Here is an 11,257-nt window from a genome sequence, read left to right as displayed (position 1 = left end):
GGGGCGGGAGGGGCGCGGCCCCGCGGCAGGCCCCGCCCCTCGGGCGCTGATAGGGCGGCGGCGGGAAGGGGCGGGGCTTCCCGTGCCTCTGCCGCTGCCACTTCCCTCGCCGGGCCGGCCGCTCGCGCCCCGACCGTTAGGCGGCCGTTAACGGCCCGTAGTGCTGTGAGGCGAGGGGAGGCCGGGGTGGGCCTCCGCAGGGCAGCGCCCAGCCTGGGAGCGGGGCTGTGCGGGAGGCGTGCCGCCCCTGCCTCGCAGCGCCCTCGCCAGGTTGGTGCCCGAGGAAATTGGTCTGCCTTGGGGTCAGGCGCTCACGGCTCCGGCGGGGCGCAGGGAGGCCGCAGGGCAGCAACAGACAGGAGCGCTCAGCCCTGAGGGGCTTTCTCCGGCCCAGGCTGGGGGAGAGCAGCGTGCGTTTTGCGTGTTTTTGTCAGCCAAAAGCGTAGGTTTCTGCAATGCAGCTCGTCACTTGAGGCTGTTGGAGCTCCAAGGGGTGTTTCTTAAGCCTGAGCTTCATAACAAGGTTTATGGCTGCTAAAAGGACAATGGTTGCCTCCTCTCCATAGCGAGGGTGGGTTTTAGTTGTAGCATGGAGAACAAAGATGCTTGATAGGAAGTGATAGGGAAACAAGAACAAGCTCCTTTCTTGTTCTTAGCCCAGTTTGTTATTTGGGCGTTCACACCGTGTCAGAGACAAACTTACCGTCTCACATCTTTTTTGTTGCTAGCATAGATAGGTATTAGATAACTTCTACTGGTTTTTTTTTTTTTTTTTGCAGCTTTGTGGTGTTCTTGGTGCTTGTATCAGTTTTGAGCTATGATTTGATTTCCATTATCTGCAGGTTCTCATTAGCTAAAGCTGAGCTTTTGTAAAGCTCTTACATTTTGTGAAACTGCAGGAAAAAAGGTGGTAATACTTGGTAAATTAAGTGGTAAGTAGTCCCTGGGAGCTAGGGATGTGCAGCTTGTGCTGTGGGTTATCTAGAATGCCACTTCATACAGAAAGGTTGAATGAAAAAAAAATCACTAAACCAGTTCGCCCAAGTGCATTGGCTTGGATCAGAAGGAGAAGGTGGACATCAGTAGCTGTTACACTGCCTTCAGCTGTGGCATTTCTAATCTATATGGGCTTTACTCAATTATCAACTGCTTGCAGCATCAGGACATTTTTACAATGCGTAACTGTGAATGTGCTTTGCTGGGAATGGGACCCTCAAAAGTGGGTCTCTCCATTGACTTGGTCATACAATTATATTTGGAGTAATGGCAGTACCACAGTTGTACTATTTTCTAAACAAGTTTTTTTTAACAAAAGTTTGAAGCTACCTGAATACTTAATAACTAAATCAGTATGCTAAATTTCTTCTTATTATTTAAATCTTGTAAATGAAAAGATAACTAGGCATTTTTTGCGTGTTTTTGTGAATGAATGAACTTGCATGTACAATTCACAGGCTCTTTATGGAAACCAGTAGTTTTCTACTGTATTTTTTGCTTCGCATCCCACGTGGAGGTGAGAGTAACCAAGCTACCAAGAATCATATATACAATACCAAGGTTCTTATATGGCCAGTGGTGACTAGTCAAAGCCAAGTTTCCTTAAACAGAGGAATCTGTAATCTATAAAGGAATCTAAAAAATCAAAAAATGCTTTGGAAAGAATGCCAGCAGGCTTGAAAATGACAACTGTAATGATGAAAAATTAACAGTATCTTATTTGTTCTTGCAGTACCTGGCGTGCTGTCAGAAGATCTGTTTTTGAGCAGCATCAGTAGAAAAAAATCCTGGATGGATTCAAAGGTAACTTATTTGTTGTTACAGCCAAAAGTTGCACTGCCTTTTAGTTTCGTATTGAATATTGGTTGTATACATGTACCTCCCTTCAGATGCAAGCATATACGTGTGTGTGTATATATATATTTTAAGTAGTACCTGTGTGGTTAGGGACTGTCTGTATTACTCATAGTCTTTGTGATGTGGTCATTTTTAACTGTGCATGTGGTAGGTTGGTGGTGTAAGTTGTTACTGAAAATGTGTGAAGTGTAGGTGAGGAAGATAAACAAGTTGGTGTAACTTTCTCTCTGAGGTTTTGAAACATCTTTATATAATTTGTGAACTGATTACTTTTTAGATACATAAATAATAAGCACTGCATCATTCTTTCCTGAAGGAATCCAGTTCTGAGGTTAATATTATCAATTTCAGAGCAAGTGGAGTCAAATGTAATGTATCAAATCTTAAAGATCTGTTGAATAAAATGAGGTCTAATCAGAAATCAGTACTGTCTGCTTTAATACAAGAATCTTACTTGAAGTATGAGCTGTTTGACAGTATCTAGGTGACCAGGATAATCTTTCCTGTGTTTAACATCATTAACAGCATCGTCATAAATGGAGAAAAATATTGCTATAAAGTCAGGGTCGGCATAGTGTTCTCTGTCAGTGTTGGTTAAAATGTGCCTAAGATGTCCCGATGCTAAATTCTCTCAGAAGCTAGGATAGCTATCGCCTGTTCACATCCTGGTCTCTGTATTAGCTCACCAAAGCAGGTGAGAGATCCAAAAAGCTGCAAGTGAAGCTCTTGGTTGGCTGAGCCCCTTTGAACTCAGGGTTAACCCCAGGGTTGCCTCCAGTTCAGCGTTTTCAGTTGGAGCATCTGTTAGGCAATGTTCAGGAGTAAAGCTGATCAGTATAGTGGGCAGAGAACTAATTCCTTTGTAAACTTGGTAACCCTTGTAAATTCCTTGGTAAACTGAGGAAACATTCTTCTGGGAACAGGAATGGATTTTGAAATACACTGCAGATGGAATTACAGTTGTTTCAGCAAGCTTCATTTTGAGCTATCAACCATATTTTGGTAATTTACACATGTAAGAGATGTTATTTCTGGAATAACTTGAGGAAAAAAAAAAAACGTGTAGAGTTGTAAAACAAAGGTTCCAGCCCAGCGGTACAATTAAGAATCCCTTCGATGAGTTGAAGCAAAGTCATGTTCCCCATTGATTTCCCTATGAGTAGATGTCCCTTCCTAATTTCACTAGAAATGACAAAAACACTTTTCTTGGACTTGTGTTATGCAGCATTGCTTTGTGCCTTGAGTTTAATGTGATTGTTGTAAATCTAAGGAGTGATTAGAATGATCTAGTCCTAGCTTTCATTCCAAATCAGTTAGTAATACTCTATAATTTAGATCTGAACCTAAGTGCCTCTTTCCTTGTTGTGTTCTTTCTTTTTTATGCAAAGTTGGTACTTGATATAACAGGGGTGAAATGAGAAGCATGGCATGGTCATCTGGTTTTACAGTCAGCATTGCTAGAGGGCTGGCTCTATAAGCTGCTGGTACAGGCAACATATGAATTAGTTAAATCCCAGAAGATGATGATTTATTTTGGCTTGTCTATCTAAACACTCTTATAGAATGGACTTGACTAGAAATCTTCATTTATTTCAGTCGATTCTTTACAACTAATTAGAGACTGAAGCTGATGAAAAGGCCTTCCACTGGTAGTGTAAGGTATCAATGCCTAAACATACCTGCATAGAGACTAGCGGGGAGCCAGGTGAACTTAAAATTCTGGTAAACATCTGAGTCCCTTAACTGTCTGAGGTCTGTGAGGTAACTTTTCTTCTAAATAGCTTTACCTGTGTCCAGCCATAACAACGCTGGGAAACAGACTGGCAGGTTTTCTTTATTGGCTCCCTTTGCCATGCTGTGAAGACTTGACTTCAGTGGTTCTCCAGGCAGGCTGCAGAAATGAGATATGACCATGCTGGAGATTTGGGATGTGTGTTCTGTAATGCAGCAGAGTTAGAGAACGGGGTATGTTGATGACTTTGAAGTAAGACTTTAAAGCTTCCAGTATATTATGTTACTAGTGAGATGCTTAGACACCATTAGTTATTTTTTCCCTTTTTTTATTTTGTAAAAGTGTGTTTTCATGATTACTAAACTATAAAATGCTAACATCTTGCTCATATATATATTTTTTTGCCTGTCTGTAGCACTATAACAGTGGGGAATGCAACTTGTAACTGTACAAGGAAATGAGTAACCTGTCAGATTCAGGCTAGCAGGGACTTTCTTTAGAGAAGGCTAGTCTAAAATGTTAGTCTTGTTTTCTGTGTTTGAAGCATTGCTACAAAAGCAATCACCAGCAAAATAATGGTTAAATTTATTATTTAAACAATTGCAAGGTTTACTTGTTCTGAACATTAGAAACAGGGTACCATACTTATTTTACAGTTATGGCAATAGAATTACTAGTTTTTTTTTGCAGAATGTCAGCTTGAGAGGTTTTTCCTAATTATCTGAGTGAAAGGTACTTGAAAAACCCTCAGTAAGTGGAATGGATCCTCCACCAGTGTTTCAGAGCAAGTGTCAGAGGGCAGCATTCTGAGCTTTTTAAATGTTAATAATTCTGCTGCAGAGTCAGAAAATATTGAATCGATTCTGATAACTGCCTCGTGAGTAAATACACTTCTGATTGCTGTGAAAAGCGGTGGTGCTTATGTTTGTCAGCTTTGAAAGACCTTCTGTCTCCATCTGTTTATATTGTTGCTGTGCATGATGACTGAGGTTGCCAACTGCTTACTTCAGCTCTGTGACAGAACAGATATAAAAAGCTCTTCAAGTACACAGGAGATAATGTCCTCATCTCTTGTTTAGACAGTCTATAGATATGCAAAAATTTTCAGTGACATGTTTTGGTACTGTGTTACTGTCAATATGTTAACTAATAGCTGTTGTCAGATAGTACACTTGAAATATAAAATGCCTTTTTTAGTAACAGTTATTTATGGTAATTTCATTTCTGGCTTTCAGATAGGTAGGACAAAATAACTTTATCTGGAGGCTGCAGACCTGATCTGAAGCTCACTGAAGTCGGTAACAAATTTGATTTCGGTGACCTTTCAGTCAGCATGGCCGTTCATTATGCTATAGAGGCTTTTAGGGGTCAGTTTGAAGACTTTTCTCAGTTCCTTTATTAGTGAGAATCTGTTAAAGCAGTTGTTTTGAATCTTTGTGGAATAACAGCTGTATTTTGCTTGGTGCTTTCTCACTTTGACTTTCAAAGACAAACGAGGGGATGATACAGTTAGAAAAAGCCAATATATTTGAGGTTTTCACCCAACTATTAAACGTGTTTGAAAAAGCTATCAATGGGAAAGCTGACAGGTGTACAGGCATAAAAACATTCAGAGATGCACTGTGAGCTTACTGCTTTGGTCCCTTAAATAGAGTTAGGAGGGAAGATATTTTAGTCAGTTTATTTCCCAGAAGTTACACTCTTCTTTTTTAGAATTGCTGTCTATTTCAGTCAGCATAATAAAGAGTAGAAAGTATGGTTTGCTAGGGCAAACAAAGAATTGTTAGAGAGCAACATTTACAGTTGAAAATTCTATTTTGCTTCTTTTGTTGGCCTTAGCTGTCTGGCTGAAAATTATAGCAGAGATTCTGTCATCCTGGAATCCCAGCATCGGAGACAGGAAAACCAGTTTTTTCTTGCTTTAGTACTGAACTGGCAATCAGAAGTTCTTGTTGCCATAAATCAAATGTCTGTTGTTTAAATAATAAACAAAGCTATTAAGAACTAGAGGATACTAGTCTACTGTAGTGCTTTTGTATTTCTTACAACAAAATCAACTTTATCCTCTTTGATTTTGTAAGACATTGGCTATGGAAGTCTTAAAATATTTGAATGCTTAATTCAAAAAAGCTGATAGCATTAGTGCCCTTTGGAAGATGTTGGTATCTCAGCCATAGATGGAAGGAGTTAAGCTTGTTGGTACAGTTGAAACAGTCGTTCGTCAAAAAAGTCGAGATACATGCTGGCTGGTAGTTTTCAACACTAAAGATTTCCAAAAATTTTTCACTGGTTATGCTGAATGTTAAAAATCATGTGATATCTTTTCTTTCACAGACCTAAACATCCTTCATAGTATCTAGAGATCCAAAGCAGAAAGTTACTGTGTTACATAACTCATTACCAGGGAATCTCAGAATGGGAAATCATGTCAGAAGAAGAGATGGTTCTAATTGAAAAGGTCCTACCCTAAGAACATCTATGAACACTTCTTGAAAATACTACCATATTCCCCCCCCCCCGCCCCCCCCCAAAAAAAAACCAAGCTAGACATTTTCCAGTCCTTTTAGTCCGTCTTCTAGTTAAACAACTTGGTTTGTGAATCATGCCTTCCTGTAAAATATTAGAGTTCTTTAAAATGACCTGTTATGTATGGTGTTTAGTTGCCAACATGCCAATAATGTTAAATAAATAACCATGCAGTGCCAGACATAAATGACATCAGTCTATGGAGTTGTGGCAAAACACGCACAGACAGAATCTATATTTGGTTTTCTCCTCCTTATCCTGGAATACCTTCTGGACTACTTGTTGCTGCCATTGTAGCTTGGTGCCAGTGTGGGAGCAGTGGACAATGTAAGGAGCAAGGGTGGGATGAACCCAGTGGTCTCTGGAGGTATGAAGAGCATCTGAGAAGTATTCCCAGTTGATGCGAGAACATTTTGCTATTACCGCCATAAACCTTCAGCCCAGCCATAGAATCTGATTTAGATAAGCGTTTCCTTTTAAATGCCAAATTGAAGACTCTGTTGCATTTCAATATTTCTTGATTACTCTTTGTCTAAGCTTGTCAGTGTTGGCAAGATAATGTCTTACTTATTATCTGTTTTACTTTATCACCTCTGATTTTTTTCACTGAAAGTCAGGAGGTTGAGAAGCTTATTTTGAAATACTTGTAAGGTTGAACCTCTGCATCATTGCTGGTAACTGATTTTTTGCTTTTGGAAGGAATATTATATTGCTGTCATCTGACTGTCAGTTTAAAATGGTCATGGAATTTGTGAAAGCACTTATCTTGATTTCTTTTGTTTTGCCTTATCGGTTTTTTAGATAAACTGGTGTTTGTCTTCAGTAAAGGAAATCTAACTGGCTGTCTAAATATATGCTTTTACATTGTTCGCAGTTACCATTAGAGAAATCAACTTTCTTCAACACAAGTATGTTCACCTCAAGTTTATAGGATATATTGGTATTGTGGCAGTTGCTTAAATGTAACACTGGGATGTATAAAAATGGTAGGCTATATAAGCAGAAATGGAGTGGCTTCTTCCATTCGACAAATGCTTCGTGAAGGTAATAGAGGGGAAGGAGGGAGAAAGCCAGTCTCCTTCACCGTTTCTTTTCCCTCTGTACACGTTATGCATCACTTAGCAGTGAACCAATACTTGTAGTGCAAGTCCATTAGTGTTACTTAGTACGAGGTTTAATTTATTCTTGTTTATTATGTGGCTAATTCAGTGGAGGTTATTTTAAGTCAAGGAAATTAATGGGCCTGTTAACTAAAAGAAAAAGATTTTTAGCAAAATGTTGTACCCTCATCACCTTTTTTTCCTCCCAGAACGTACAAATCTTAAAGCCACATCAGAATATAGCACAGTGCCTCATGAAATAAATCAAAAACTAATTTGCAGCATTTTGAAAATCTTAACTTTTGTGTGGGTTGGTTCTGCACAGTACATAAAGAAGCTCTTAGTTTATAAAGAGAGAACCTGTTTCAAATAGTATGAGGTTCAAGAACTGAATAAAAAAAACACCAAGCACACCATGTTAGTACCAAATTTGAATTAACTGGCTATTTATGATTGTATAAATTAGTATCTCAGACCTGGAATAAGGAATAAAAGTGCTTGAGGACAATGTCTTACACTACAGGTAGAGAGGAAATTAGATATAGAAATGGGCTAACCAAAGGTGGTAAATGTTAAAATGTCAACAGGTAAGCTGAAAAGTTGAATTGAAAAGAATAGTTCTGTGATAGTTACCTAAAAAGTCAAAGAACTACACATTGGGCTATGGTTGTGCAATGTTTGAAGGATAAGCATTAAATGCTTGCACAAAGTGAGTTCTCTGCTAGCTTCAGCTGACTCTGTGAGCTGAAGTAAGTCACTTAATCTTTCTTGGCCTTGGTTTCCGTAAGAAAGGGGTGATAATTTCTTCCGTACTTAAAGACATGGGGAGGACAAATACATTAAGTATCATTTAGAACTTGATCTGGTTTTGCGATCTTCAAATTGGTAATGAAATGTAGGACAAATTATGAGCGTATACAGTATTTATTCTCTGAGAAATGAGGAACTCAGAATTTGCGTTTTCTAACCAGCTAATACAGTTTTTCCTCTCCAAAGTAAGGTTTTCTCAAGAGAGAAGTCTTAAGATCGTCTAAAGTGATAACTAAAATTTATTGTCTTGAATGTTTATCCTTTATATCAGAGCATAATAATTTTACTGAGCTATTTTTCTTCCTAGGAACAGAATCCATGAGCTCTAATGGAACTACGGTTCACTTTTTTTTGTAGAGTATTAAAGAAAATTAAGGAAAAATTATTGTAGAATTTACCAGGTTTTCTTGGATTAAGAGAATCTACGGAAATTAAGGAAACAAGCAGAAGCTCTCCCTGTGGGAATAACAAATACTTGCTGTAGCTGCCTCTGTAAGGTATTTCAATGCATTAGTTCGGATGAAAGGAATGATTATCAAATATCAGTTAAGTAGGTTTTTCCAGTAGATTTTCAGTTCTTTCCATGTATTTAACATGTATGAAATCAGACTCTTAAAGGAAGTCTGAGGATGACAAGTGAAGAGAAGGTAATATAACTTGATCTGTGACTGTATTTGGTTATAAAGCTTTCTAATATACTCAGTGAGGTTAAATTACTTAAATGAAATAGATGTTGGAATTGGCATGAGTTGTTTGGGAATGTGCTAGTGTAGACAGGACTGCCTTTAGTATGCTGAGAAGACATGTCAGATCAACTTAATCTAACATAATTTCCTGGGCTACATCTGCACTCGCTTTTCCATTTTGTTTTTCCGTCCAAGATAGATCATAAGAGAATATAAATTCTGGAGGTGAGAGGGACCAAAGTGACTTGGTCACTTTGTGGTTGTCAAAGTGACAGATCATAACTGCATGCACTGCCAATTCTAAATTGATTTGTTGGAGGACAAACGTCGCAGTTCAGCTATTCCCTGGTCTGTCAGTGAACAGCAATGGGACCTCAGTGGACAGAGCTTTGACTTGTCAGCTGTGAGGCAGTTTGATTCCTACAGTAGGATCATCACTAAAGAGGAATGTTTTTCATCCATGCTTGTAAGGCTCTTCTAATCTTACAGATCAATGACAAGCCTTCCACCAGTAGTGCTGCTCTTGAAATTTAGTTCTTGGCCTGAGAAATCAGTAGTTTCTTCTAAAGGTAAAGGTATTTGACCAGTCTTTGAATTACAGGAAGCACTGTTACTAGTACAAAGCATGGTGGCAAATTTCTGTCACGGAGCCTGGAACTAGAACTAAAATAAAATGTAATATGGAAAAAATGTAGGTAACTTTTAAATGGGAGCAGTTCAGTCCCTGCTAAATTGTGTTTTGCTTCATATAAGATTCATTGTCGAGTAGGTAATTTACAATTCCTTCTAAGTCTCACATAAGATCTCCCCACCCCTTTGATAAATACTAATGTTGTCTTGGAACAAGATTGTTTTTTGAAAGATAAATGTGAATCAAGACCTTTCTTTATGGTCTTTCATTTTAACATTTATAGTCTTAAATAGCTGAGTTGTGACGAGGGAATAAAAATAAGATAAACCTGGTATAATACAACTGTTTTATACAGCAGTAGAAATGGCTTTGCATTACTTAGCAGTGAAGGATACTACTTAAGGACAATCTCTATTTTTACTTGCCAAGCGAAAATCTTCAAGTTGCCTACTAAACAATGTCACTTCAGGAGTACTTGTTGATTCAGGAGAGCTTACCTAGCTCCCCCTCACCCCTGCCATGGGCAGGGACTCCCCACCAGACCAAGGTGCTCAAACCCTCATCCAACCTGACCTTGAACATCTTCAGGGATGGGGCATCCATAGCTTCTCTGGGTAACCTGTTCCACTGCCTCACCGTGCTCAGAGTGAAGAATTTCCTCCTAGCACCTAATGTAAATCTCCCCTCTTTTAGTTTAAAACCATTATCCCTTGTCCTGTGACTATCTGTCTGTGTAAGAAGTTGCTCTCCATCTTCTGATAAGCTTCTCTAAGTACCGAAAGCCTATGGTGAGGTCTACCTGGATCCTTCTCTTCTACAGGCTGAACATCCCCAGCTCTCAGCCTTTGTTCATAGGAGAGGTGTTCCAGCCATCTAATCTTTATGGCCCTCCTCAGGATCAACTCAATCAGTTCCATGTCATTCTACTGCTGGGGGCCCCAGACTTGGATGCAGCACTCCAAGTGGAGTCTCATAAGAGCAGAACCAAGGGGGACAGTTGCCTCCCTTGACCTGCTGGCCATGCCTCTGTTGATGCAGCCTAGGACACAATTGGCCTTTGCAATCTGCAGATTTCAAGTCTCATCAATTAGACCATTTATTCAAAATAATCCAAGTGTATGTCTGCCTTGAAGTCAGTGAGGTGGAGGGGGCGGTGAGAGGTTACCTGTCTTTGAAATGGGGAAATTTACATCTAAAAGGCACCTTTGGTTCAGTCATCTGTGTTGATAGTTACTCAGTGTCACCTGTGCTCTGTTAAAGCTTAACTCACTTGCTAAACTAACATCTATCTAAACCATTGAAATGTAAAGGCTTATCTATTAAAAAAGCTAATGGTAATTTCCTTTATGTAGCATATCTTAATTTCTTGCTAGGCAAATGCTAAGGAACTCTTAAAACTTTGAGTTCAGATGTATTGCTTCAGTTTTCACTAATTTAAAACACTGAAATTTTATCTTGATTTTTTTTTTCCCTGCAGTGCTCTAGTAAATTAACAACCATACTTCTTATCCATAATGTCTGTGAAAGTGTTTGCTTGGCTGATGTTCATACAGTCCTATAAAGAAAGGGGTGGGTATGCTGCTTCTGTAGCCACAATAAGAAGCAGGCATGTGCAGTGAACCATCTGTGATCTTTCTAGTGCCATTCACTATTGTACAGAACCAGCTTGGCCCAAGTCTGAAGGTTATAATTACTAGAAGGAGCTTTATCTCAGAAAAATCGTACTCTCTAACTTGTAGACAGAAAAGCATATATTTTTCAGTTGCTAAGATCCCCAAACAACCTGGTAATTTCTCTGCATTTTCAAGAAGAGAAACTGACTTGTATTCAAGTCTCCAGTATTGCCATCATGGAGTTTAAAAAAAAAAAGTCATTTTTGTTTAAAATACAATACTTACATCAAAAGCGCTACCTTTTG

The 11,257-nt window shown here is 39.1% G+C and overlaps 1 protein-coding gene across 9 annotated transcripts in view; it reads left to right on the top strand.

Moving 5' to 3' along the window:
* Positions 1–27: 27 nt before the first annotated feature.
* The window catches only part of SHLD2 (shieldin complex subunit 2), a 45,122-nt gene continuing 33,892 nt past the window's right edge, over positions 28–11,257 (top strand). For 4 of the 9 annotated variants that reach the window (XR_014587136.1, XR_014587137.1, XM_083845315.1 and 1 more), the window contains exons 1-2: positions 30–270; positions 1,730–1,800. The gene's annotated coding sequence lies outside the window, so the exon portion shown is untranslated. The other 5 variants (XM_083845317.1, XM_083845319.1, XM_083845321.1 and 2 more) reach the window with 4 other exon arrangements.

This window comes from Anser anser, assembly GCF_964211835.1.
Source record: "Anser anser genome assembly, chromosome: 7".
NCBI lineage: Eukaryota > Metazoa > Chordata > Aves > Anseriformes > Anatidae > Anser > Anser anser.
The sequence above is the reverse complement of the archived record's forward strand: the minus strand, read 5'-3'. Positions and strand labels throughout refer to the sequence as shown.